General features: G+C 38.7%; 2 protein-coding genes across 3 annotated transcripts in view; one reads left to right on the plus strand and one right to left on the minus strand.

The window, feature by feature from the left end:
* LOC103606128 (vacuole membrane protein 1-like) overlaps window positions 1–4,401 on the minus strand; it is a gene marked incomplete at its 3' end in the record, with an annotated part of 47,962 nt that extends 43,561 nt beyond the window's left edge. Inside the window, exon 1 of the mRNA XM_008590719.1 lies at window positions 4,327–4,401. The remainder of the gene's footprint in view (window positions 1–4,326) is intronic.
* A 125-nt stretch (window positions 4,402–4,526) lies between these two features.
* Window positions 4,527–11,054, plus strand: part of LOC103606127 (peptidyl-tRNA hydrolase 2, mitochondrial) — a 12,417-nt gene continuing 5,889 nt past the window's right edge. Inside the window, exons 1-2 of one of the 2 annotated variants that reach the window (XM_008590716.1) lie at window positions 4,527–4,703; window positions 4,811–4,955. The gene's annotated coding sequence lies outside the window, so the exon portion shown is untranslated. The remainder of the gene's footprint in view (window positions 4,704–4,810; window positions 4,956–11,054) is intronic. The other variant, XM_008590717.1, reaches the window with a different exon arrangement.

Below are 11,054 nucleotides of genomic sequence, written 5' to 3' on the forward strand. Positions count from 1 at the left end.
CACCTCTTGTTTTCCATTGTTTTCCCCAGAACATGGTATAAAGCCAAGGACACAAGATGTTTATTTATTGACTGTATGAATGAACAGATAAGGCAATAGATGTCATTGGAAAATGATCTTTCCATGCAAAGAAAGCGCTAGAAAACATCATTAAATATATATATATATAACTGGTCGGTTTCTTTTTCAATTCCCAAATTCTGTGTTACGACTTACACAAATAATGTAATCTGTTAACAACAATACAGAAAGGTAAAGAGAACGGCCTACAAGAATGCCTCCTCTGATTAGGAACCCCACATATGTTGTAAAATATTCATGAAATGAAATGTATACTCTGAGATATTTATTTACTGAAACTTCATTAATAATGAGCAAATAATAATTAAGTAAGCAGCAATGTAAAGACATGCTTTCAAAAGAGGGTTGGGAAAGAGTTCTTAGGAACAGCTCAATGTGCCACATGATGATAATGATCATAATCATAGTTAACTATATGCCACGGACACTGTTCTCAATGCTATACTTAAATCTATTCATTTAACCCTAATAATAAAGGTACTGACTTCATTGTCAAGGAGGAAACTGAGACAGCAAGAAGTACTTAACAAGTCCAAGGGTTGCACAGTAATAGAGCTGGAATTTGAACCAAAGCAGTCTAGCTTTATAGTCCTGGCTCTTAAAACTTCCTGCCTAGTCTTTGCAGATAATCTATAACGACCAAAGCTATCATTAAACAACCCCCCAAACAAGAGAACACATCACAATGAACTACTGGAAAGATTAAGTATTTGGGGAATACTAACAAATTATCTATCAACTATAGGTAGACTAACTGGGATAGAGTTACTCAATGGATTGCCTTTGCTTAATTTAAATATGCCTTAAACTTTAAGTATCACCTTTTATCTGACACCTTTTATCTCCTGTTCATATTTCCTTGATTCTACAGATCAAGGAGCTTAATATTCTAAAAAGAGCTTTATGTAAGGGTTTACATAATATATAACTTCAGTTCAGCAAACTCTATCCCAAGTTGCTTTCCTGAACAAAATAAGGAGTTTCTTGAGGCTATATGCTCTAAGTTTACTCCCCCAAATATTTGCAAGTCTTTGTGAAAGGAGAGTTTCAACTAACACAACCACAACAAAATTATCACTTCAATTCATCCTGTTCGTCAGGATTCTCTAATCTAGGGTTTATTTCCACATCAAAAAGGAAGAGGCACACAAAGGACACTTAGAAAAAAAAAACAAACAAACAAGAATAACAGTAATACCTAGCACTATCATCTCCTAGAAAGGAGAGAGACTAAATGGGTTTTGTGAAATCAATGGAACCAAAAACAGTTCCTAACAAGAATTAACTCTTCTATAGCAGCTATTTACCCAGAATGAAACAACTAGAGAAATGTCTCTATAGATAATAATTAACATAACAGAATATTAAAATTACAAACAGCTTGGATCAATTTTTTTAGCAGGAGCAAAGAAATTAATACAGCTCCCTCCTATCATTAGCAAAAACTCAGTACAGACATGTGTTACAAGGATCCTCTGTCATTTCCACTTGCCAGAATGAAGACACCTAACAGTAATGAAGCATGAACTCAGAAAAACTGTTCTGGAGAATATAACTAATTTTATTTCCTTAATCCATTCCACTGCAAATCTTGCCAAGCAGCTCTTATTTTCCAACAATTTATAAGACTAAACTAGATAAAAAGGAAAAAATTGTTGGTGTGTGTGCGTATATATGCATGTATGTGTGTATGCCTTTAATACATAAGAGAAAACATTTTCATGCGAACCAGGAAATATTATCAAACCTAATCAAGATGTCTGGAGACAACCTCAGCAAAACTGAAAGAACACTTGAGACCTTAGTTCCAGTTCTGGTTCTGGCACTACCTAAGCCAGATGAACTCAGGCAAGCCAATTACTGATTATTTTGGGGTCCCAATTTTCTCCTCTAGTACAAGGGAAGAACCTAATTATATGTTCACAGAGATTTCTTCTAATTCTAAATATTGGGTTTCAGTAGGCTTCAGTGAAATAATAAGATTTCTTACTTAATAAAGTAAGGTAGGGCTACTTCTAACTTTTAGTTAGCTACATATAAGCACAAAAACTTTTTCTACACTTGGAAATTCACAAATAAGAATATACAATGACGAAGAAAAACCGAAAGTAAGGTAGGGCTACTTCTAACTTTTAGTTAGCTACATATAAGAACAAAAACTTTTTCTACACTTGGAAATTCACAAATAAGAATATACAATGACGAAGAAAAACCAGATTTAAAGTCCTAAGCGCAAAACTATACTCATTTCCCAGCCACCTACTTATTAACCAGTGTAACTAATTCAATAGATCACAGTATCAAACTATTCTTGGCTAGTTTTACTATGTTCAAAAGTAGAGTTAAGATCATCTCAGAAAAGTGTGTGATAATATTTTCGCATAAATATAAAACATCAAATTTTAAAACGATGCAAAGTAACTGTACTCTGCACTGATATATTTACCACTCTCAGAATAAAATGAGAATATTACCATATTTTCATTTATACAGTTATTTCACATTTACTATCTTACTTAATCCTTGTGACAATCCTATGAAATAAAGTGAGCAGTACTTTTATCAACACAGTCCAGACCAGCTCAGAAAGTCAGGCAACCTGCCAATCATTACTTAATAAATGCTGGTGCCCAGACTTCGATCCAAGTCTTCTGATTTAATGTTTAACGATCTTCAAAATTATAAAAAGCGGCGATTTGAGCCAATAACAGTAAGATGTTGGAAAAGTGAGAGAAACTGGACAATCAGTTCCTGAGTAACTGAACTGAATAAAAAGAATGTAAGATCAGATTTGGGGTTATACAATCAGTAAGCAAGTTTGCCGGATTAAACTAATGATAAATCTTACTTTTATAATTTCACATCTCAAAAATCTTGTCACTTCATTTCAAAGACAAGTGTGAAAAAACTTTCCTAGCTCAAAAATAAGAACAATGTATGAATTAAACAACAAACTGATTGAACTAGCTATAAGTAAACTAATAAAGGCATCAAACCATTCATTGAAGTATTTCAGAAACCCAGTATTTTCTTCTGGAATGTGAGTCGCAGTAATTGAACTGTATTAATTAACTGTATTCAAGTAGGATATATCCCTCAAAGAAAAAAAAATGCTTTAGTGCTTTAAAATAACGTAGGCAAAGAAGTAATACACGAAAGATTTCTACTTTAGAGTCATCTCACACCTACACAAGGGGTCACATTTTTCTGGGTACCACCATCCCTCTTCCGAAGCTCAATAAAAACATAATCTAGAATGCATAAAATGCTGCCTAGTAAAAGTTTCTCCCTATCATCTCCCATGCTAAGAATACACAAATAAAATCAGATCTATTGACAATACAATTTTAGATAGTATCAGTCGGAGTATTAAATTCTCTACCATTACAGCACTAGAAATACTTGTGCAAGCTTCTCCAAATTATCAATGCAATCTTTCTACAAAATTTCTGACAAGCCCCAAGGGAGAACTGAAAGACACTAAAGTTAGGGAAAGAAGCGATGCTGCCAAGATACATAAACAGTGCCAGCCTACATATTATTAGGTTTTTGCATGCAGTTGCAGCAAAACAAAAGATGATTGTGTAAAATGTACCGGAGGTCATAAGTAATCTAGCAGTGTGACACAGGGCCACATATGGCTCCTTGGAATTTTAGAGATTAAGTCAACCTTCATGTTTTACTGCAAATACCTCCACTGTAATGTAATACAGGGGTCAGGGCTTTGGAAAAGGCAGAGAACTCTACTTGTATTTTTCATAAAAGCAGTGGGAGATCCGTTTTCTGCAAGGGCTCTTTGGAGCGAAGGCCCATTCCTTTGGCCACCCCCTTCCACCAGCGCTTTAGACGGCACTTTCTCGCCCGAATTTTGTATAGGAGTGGTAACGTTTAGCATCATGCGCTAGTGGCTGGGGAGGGCAAGAACCTGACAGATCCTGAGAAACAGCTCTGTCATCAGCAGGGAAGACCTCGATTTAACTCCAAGGTCCTGAACACCCTGAGAGGAAAGAGTTCTCTACAGAAGCCTAGTACGAACCGTCAGGAACCCAGTGTCTGGGTTCAATGTCTGGGTAACCAACCGTGAGGAGATGTCCCAGATAGCCTGGCGGGAGCGCTCTAAAACACTGCTGGAAGTCAAAATCACGGTGCCTCAGATCTGCACTAAGAGGAAGAGCTCCGGAAGAAGCCAAGCTCTGAGGACAGTCTCAGACTTCTGTCCCCAGTTCCCCGCGTTCGTTTACCTACCCGCTCTGACCCCGGCTTCTCCGGATCTCAGGATCCTGGGAGCGGCTTCCGACCGACTCTCACACCCGCCGCCGGGCTCCGGCCAACCGGAACTCATTGCGTCACTTCCGGTCCGGTTCCCCCTCCGGAGACCGCCTCCAGAAGAGAAACGTTCCCCGCTCCTTTCGGCAACCTCGGCTGATCCTCGCGGGAGTTCAGTTCGGCTCTCGGTTTGGGCTCTGTGGGCGTGGCAAGAGGAAGAATGAATGTTCTCTTCGTGGTTCTTGATCCGGAACTTGTTGTCCAGGAACCCCGGAAGAGATAGCTCACGCAAGAGAAGCGTGGTGGCCTCCCAGCAGTGAAGAACGGGAAGGCGCGAGTGAGAAGAGGTCCTCTAGGTAGGTGGCTTACAGGACGGAGAGGGATATCGTTCTCCATCCTCGCTACAGTTGGAACGTTTCTTTCCACCTCATTCCGTCGTACCCACCCTTAATCTTCCTTACAGCTTCCGCCCAGTGGCCGCTGTAGCCCTCTTCCTGTTCTGCGAGCCGTCCTTTGGAAGAAGGGACCAAGCTGCCGGACAGGGGAGGACTCAGAATTTCTCCCAGCAAAGCCTACATCCAGGCAGCATCGATGCGCTCTCTCCGAATGTGAGAAAATACCCACAGCATTTCAAGCTGTTGAGCCCTCCGTGGAAAGAAAGTGTTTCTGAGAATGTAGTCGAAAGCTTTGTTCCCCCGTATCACACAGAAGTATTTTGTCTTTTAACATTATACCCCAGGCACTGTGCTATATTTAAGTGGTACGGAAGCTCTAAAAAGGAAATAATTACGTCTGACTGGGGAGTGGTAAAGACTGAATAGAATGTTTTTATGCGTTTGTTTTAAATGGAGAAGAAAAGAATGATTTATGGGGTGAGAGGAAATAATTACGTCTGACTGGGGAGTGGTAAAGACTAAACAGTGTCGTTTGAACTGGGCCTTTAACGGGTGAATAGAATGTTTTTATGCGTTTGTTTTAAATGGAGAAGAAAAGAATGATTTATGGGGTGAGATTGCTGCTTGAAAGGAACTAGAAGTGCATTGAATTCGTTCTAGTAGAGTTATGTTTTATTCTGTACGCGTTTAGCCAATGATTTTTGAGCAGGGAAAATACATGAGTTTTAGAAGTGTAATTAAAATGGCAGTATGGACTAGGATGAACTAGGGCAAGAGTGAAGCTAATGTGGGAAGATTAGAAATAGAGAAGTTAATTTTGGAGGATTTTGGCAAGAGATTTAGGGCACTGGTAGTAGAGATGAATTCGACAGGATTTGTTGACTGGATATGGTAGGACATAGGAGGAGGAAAAGTCCAGGTTTATTCAGAAATCAAGAATACAGAAAAAGAAAGTTTGAGTGGGAAGTGAAGATATTGAGTTCAGTTCAGGACACAATTTAGAAGATTTCATAGTTCTGTAAGTGGTGAAATCTGGCGGAAGATGGATGTTCAAGATTGGAGCCAAGGAGAGGGTTTTAGAAGTCCTGGGCATATGATGATTTGGTAATAAATGAGATTGTTCATGTGGCAAATTGTTTATTTTCTGTCTCCTCCCACTAAAATGTTAGCTCCATGAGGAGTGGGATTGTTTTTTTGTTTGTTTTTTAAGTGCTCTATCTCCACGATCCAAAATAGTGCCTGGAGCACAGTAAGTCCTCAATGAATATTAATTGATTGAATGGAAAGAGAGCATATCGACCAGCGCTGTCCAATAGAACTTTCTTTAATGATAGAAATGTTCTATATCTCACTCTCTGATGGAGTGGACACCAGCCACTTTCATGATGTTGAGATACTGAATGCTTGAAACGTGGTGAGGTACAACTGAGGAACTGAAGTTTTACTTGATCTAAATTTACATAATCACATGTGGCTAACAGCTGTTTTATAGACTGAAAAGAGAGCCAAATTTGTAAGCTTGTGTAATACATGTGAACATCCTATAAAAAGCTTGTGGAAAAATGTAATTAAAAGCTAATACTAATCTTTCCATGAATTTTTGAAGACCTCTGATATATCAGAGGCAAACAGAGGATGTAGAAGAGTTAGAGAAGGAGACTGTAAAAAAAAAAAAAAATACATACATATATATATACACACATATATATACATATATATACATACATATATATATATACATATATGTGTATATACATATATATATATTAGGATGAGAACGGGTGAAAGTTGGGTTAAGAAATTTAAGGGAGGGGCCGAGCCCGTTGCGCACTTGGGAGAGTGCGGCGCTGGGAGCACAGCAGCGCTCCCACCGCGGGTTCGGATCCTCGAGCCCGTTGCGCACTTGGGAGAGTGCGGCGCTGGGAGCACAGCAGCGCTCCCGCCGCGGGTTCGGATCCTATATAGGGATGACCAGTGTGCTCACAGTGCTCACTGGCTGAGCGCGGTGCGGCCGGTCTCAAAAAGGACTAAAAAAAAAAAGAAAGAAAAAAAAATTTAAGGGAGGAAGGTTAAAATTTTTAAGTGCTCAGTAGCTTGTGCAGAAAACTCAAGATGAAACCTAAAAAAGAGGCAACTACATTTGGCAGTTAGTAAGTGTCTGATTGCTTAGTGGTTTCAATAGAGTGGGGAAGAGGCACCCAGGGAGAGTGATTAGGAGAAATAGAGGTAGGTAATTGAAGACTTTTGGAGGTAAAGTAAAGCTTAAGGGTCAAAGATTTGGGAAAGGTTTTTTTGTTTGTTTTTAGTTTGTAAAATGCAACGGGGCATTAGCCACTGGAGGAGGATTAACAGGAGGTAATAGTATCAAGAGCACTAGTGAATCACGTTTAGTCAGGCAGGGGATTAGAAGGTACCAAGAGGAGGCTTGTATAGGATATCGGGCATGTACTACAGAATGACATTTTGGTCAATGATAAAACCACATGTACAAAGTTGGTCCCATGTGGCTATACTATGTACCTAGGTGTGTAGTTGTCTATACCATCTAGGTTTGTGTAAGTATACTCTGTGTTGTTTACAGTGACAAAATCACACTTCTTAGAACTTTACTCTGTCATTAAGCAACGCACAACTGTATTTGTTTTACTGTGCTGTCATTGCATGGGATTATCAATGAGACTAAGAATACTGTAGTTTTTTTTTACCTTAGTCTCAAGCTTTGGGCTTATTGATATGTTTATAGTAGGTAAGCAGAAAAAGGGACAGACTGGAATACCCTTTTAGAGGAGTTAGATGATAATCTGATCAGGTTGATAAGAGATTAGAACATCCTGCAGAACAAAGAAATGTGTTAATTTTAACATTTTATAATTAGAGACCCCATAAGCAATAAACAAACTTGGTAATTTTGGAACTTTCACTGTTCTCTGTTTTCATTCTTACTGGTGTATCTTTTTATACAAAGTTGAGAAGATGAGAAGCTTTTTATCATAACCTTTAAATGGGTATGGGCTTTTTTTTTCTCTCACTGGTGGCTTTATAAGGAGAATAGGTGGGTATGTTTTATTTATAGTTCTGCCACTTAGTTATGTTGTTGTGGATAAGCAGCTTCTTTGGTCTTTATTTTTTTCATCTTTAAAGTGAGGCTAATGTCTTCCTTTTATGTTCATAGCAAAAGTAAATGCTCAAAAATATGAGTCACCTGTGACCCACCTATAATCATCTTTTTAAAGAGGTCTCCACCTTTCTTCTCTGACAATCAAAAACAAAAAGGTTTAATTTTAGATTAATTTTTTTTGGAATTATATGGGGTATAAATTATACATGCAGATACTCCTTGACTTACGATGGGATTATGTCTCTATAACCCCATTGTAAGTTGGAAATATCATAAGTCAAAAATGTATTTAATACACCTAACCTACTGAACATCATAGCTTAACCTAGCCTACAGTATGGGGTATAAATTATACATGCAGATACTCCTTGACTTACGATGGGATTATGTCTCTATAACCCCATTGTAAGTTGGAAATATCCTAAGTCAAAAATGTATTTAATACACCTAACCTACTGAACATCATAGCTTAACCTAGCCTACATTAAACATGTTCAGAAAACTTATATTAGCCTGCAGTTGGGCAAAATCATCTAACGCAAAGCCTATTTTATAATAAAGTGTTGATTATGTCATGTAATTTATTGAATACTGTACTAAAAATGAAATAGAATAGTTGTACTCAAAGTATGGTTTCTACTGAATGCTTCTCTTTTGCACCATCGCAAAGTTGATGTTTAAGTTGGGTCTATATTTAAAGGGTTTGGGGGAGCATTAAAGGAGACAATTCATGTAAAGTGCTTACTCAATGCCTAATATATAGCAAAACACTTAGTAGATCTTAACTATTACTATTCTACATAATAGCAGCCTCCTAATTATCTTCCTGGATCTATTTTCGTCAACTTGTAATTCATTCTTTACATTGAAGTCCCAGGTGATCTTTTAGGAAACAAAACTCATTTTCCTGCATCAGCTTCCTGTTGTCCTTAGGGTATCTTCCAAATTGGTTAACATGGCTTACAAGCCTTCTTTGATCTGAAATCTGCCCTTCTTTCTGGCTTTATCCTCAGCCACTCTTCCCTTCCGTCTTTCAGCTATCAGGACTGCTTTCAGGTCATTTGACATAGCATATTTCTCTCCTGTGGCTTTCCACTTTGTGTCCTTGCTACCTGAAATAATCTTTCCTTCTTCTTTCTTATTCATCCTTTGTTACAGTTTCAATATCATTTCCTCAAGGAGGCCTTCCCTGACCTTCTGAACTGAGCTAACGTTCTATATGTACTCACCTAACACCTTTTCATAATATTCACCACCCCTGTAATTATTTTGTCTCCTCCACTCATCTATAGACAACTATGACAGTGCCTGTACTGTTCATCAGTATATTCTCAGCCTAACAAGGTGCATGCCTAGCACGTAGTTAGCCAGTAAATGTTTGTTTTATTGAACTTCTTTTGGCTTCAATTTCTTCATTTTTGATATGGAAATAATCCTAACTTCTCGCTGTTATATGGATCAATTAACACAATACATGTCAAAGTATTGTTGAAACTTTGAGCTATAAAAACATAAAGCTTTATTAAAATAAAATACCAGTACTAGAATGTAAGCTCCATGAAAGAAAGGACTTTTCTGCTTTGTGCACTCCTATATCCCTTAAAGCAGGGGTCAATCAATATTTGTGGAAGTAAGGAGGCAGTATATCATAAAAATAAAGGAATTGAGGAGGCAGATGAACTTAGTGACACACTTCTGAATATAACATGTCTAGATAGATAGCATCTGTCACCTTCCTGTCCTTTTTTTTCACCCCCGGGTTTTTTGGGGGGTTTTTTGGGCAGCTGGCTGGTAAGTGTTACCAGCACCACTCTCTAACCAAGTGAAGTAAGCTGTCAGCCCTCACCTTCCTGTTGTTAGATCATTCTCTAAGCATATAGATTTCATGGTCTATCATTTTAAACATTCTTGCCCTCATCGTAAATTATCTTGCACCATTTTGTCTTGGTCCTTACTCCTGGCAAAATTCAAACTTGGATAAATTTAACTATCCATTCTAACAGGAGGGGTGTGTGAAGGATGAATGTGGATGCAGGTTGGTTTGTATGTTTGGAGGCAGTGATTAAGTAGTTTTAGTCTTTTGTAAGTACTACTCGGAAAATCATAATGGTCAGTATTGTACCATTATAGAATCATCATTAACTTTAACCATGTTTTCAACACATCCTCTACAATCCTGCTGTGTTTTGCCGCAGTCTTTCTGGTCTCTCTTCCAGCTTGACTTCTCATATGACCTCCCTCCTGCCAATGAATAACTTCTTCCTCCAAATCCACTGACCTACCTGAATCTAAAACTCACATTAAGAAAGGTGCCCTTCTTCCTTTCCAAAACCAAATTCCTTCATGAAGGCTTCTCTCTTATCTATCTTGAGCATCCACCGTATCCATCCTCTGGCTCCATGCCATTGATATTTAAACATACTCATGCTTTCTTAAGAGAAAAAAACCCCTGTTCCTTTTCTTTTTCTCATCATCCCCTTATATCCATTGCATTTTCTTTCTGCTGTTTCTATTTCTTGACCCCACCTCAAACTCGCTTCTGCCCCACCAAAGATAGTAACCCTTTTTTTGCTAATACCAGTGGACAAAGTGTGTTAGGCAAATTGACCACATTTTCTTAGGAGATATATCCCTCACCACATTGTCCTTGTCATCCTGCTTTCTTGCCTGCAGAAGTTGGACATTTAAGAAGGTAGCTCTAGGGCCGGCCCGGTGGCGCACTCGGTAGAGTGCGGTGCTTGGGAGTGTGGTGGCGCTCCCGCCGAGGGTTCGGATCCCATATAGAGACCGGTCTGCTCACTGGTTGAGCGCGGTGTGGGCGCGACACCGAGGGTTGCGATCCCGTTACCGGTCATGAAAAAAGACAAAAAGGAAAAAAAAAAAGGTAAAACAACCTGATACCCGAAGTTGCAACCTCAAATTCAAACCTTGCCCTAGAGGGGAAAAAAACTAATTTCCCTGAAATTGCTACTTAATGCTATATAATCTACAACTACCTAAGTACATTAGAATCCTTTACTTTTAAGACACTCTCTTAAAAATCTACCAAAAAAAACCCTCTGCATCCCTTTCTCCATTTGCAATCCTTTCTGGAGCTACCTTTTTTTTTTTTTCCGTGACCAGTAACGGGATCGCAACCCTCGGTGTCGCGCCCACACCGCGACCGGCAACGGGATCGCAACCCTCAGTGTCGC

This window comes from Galeopterus variegatus, unplaced genomic scaffold (assembly GCF_000696425.1).
Source record: "Galeopterus variegatus unplaced genomic scaffold, G_variegatus-3.0.2 Scaffold6327, whole genome shotgun sequence".
Classification (NCBI taxonomy): domain Eukaryota; kingdom Metazoa; phylum Chordata; class Mammalia; order Dermoptera; family Cynocephalidae; genus Galeopterus; species Galeopterus variegatus.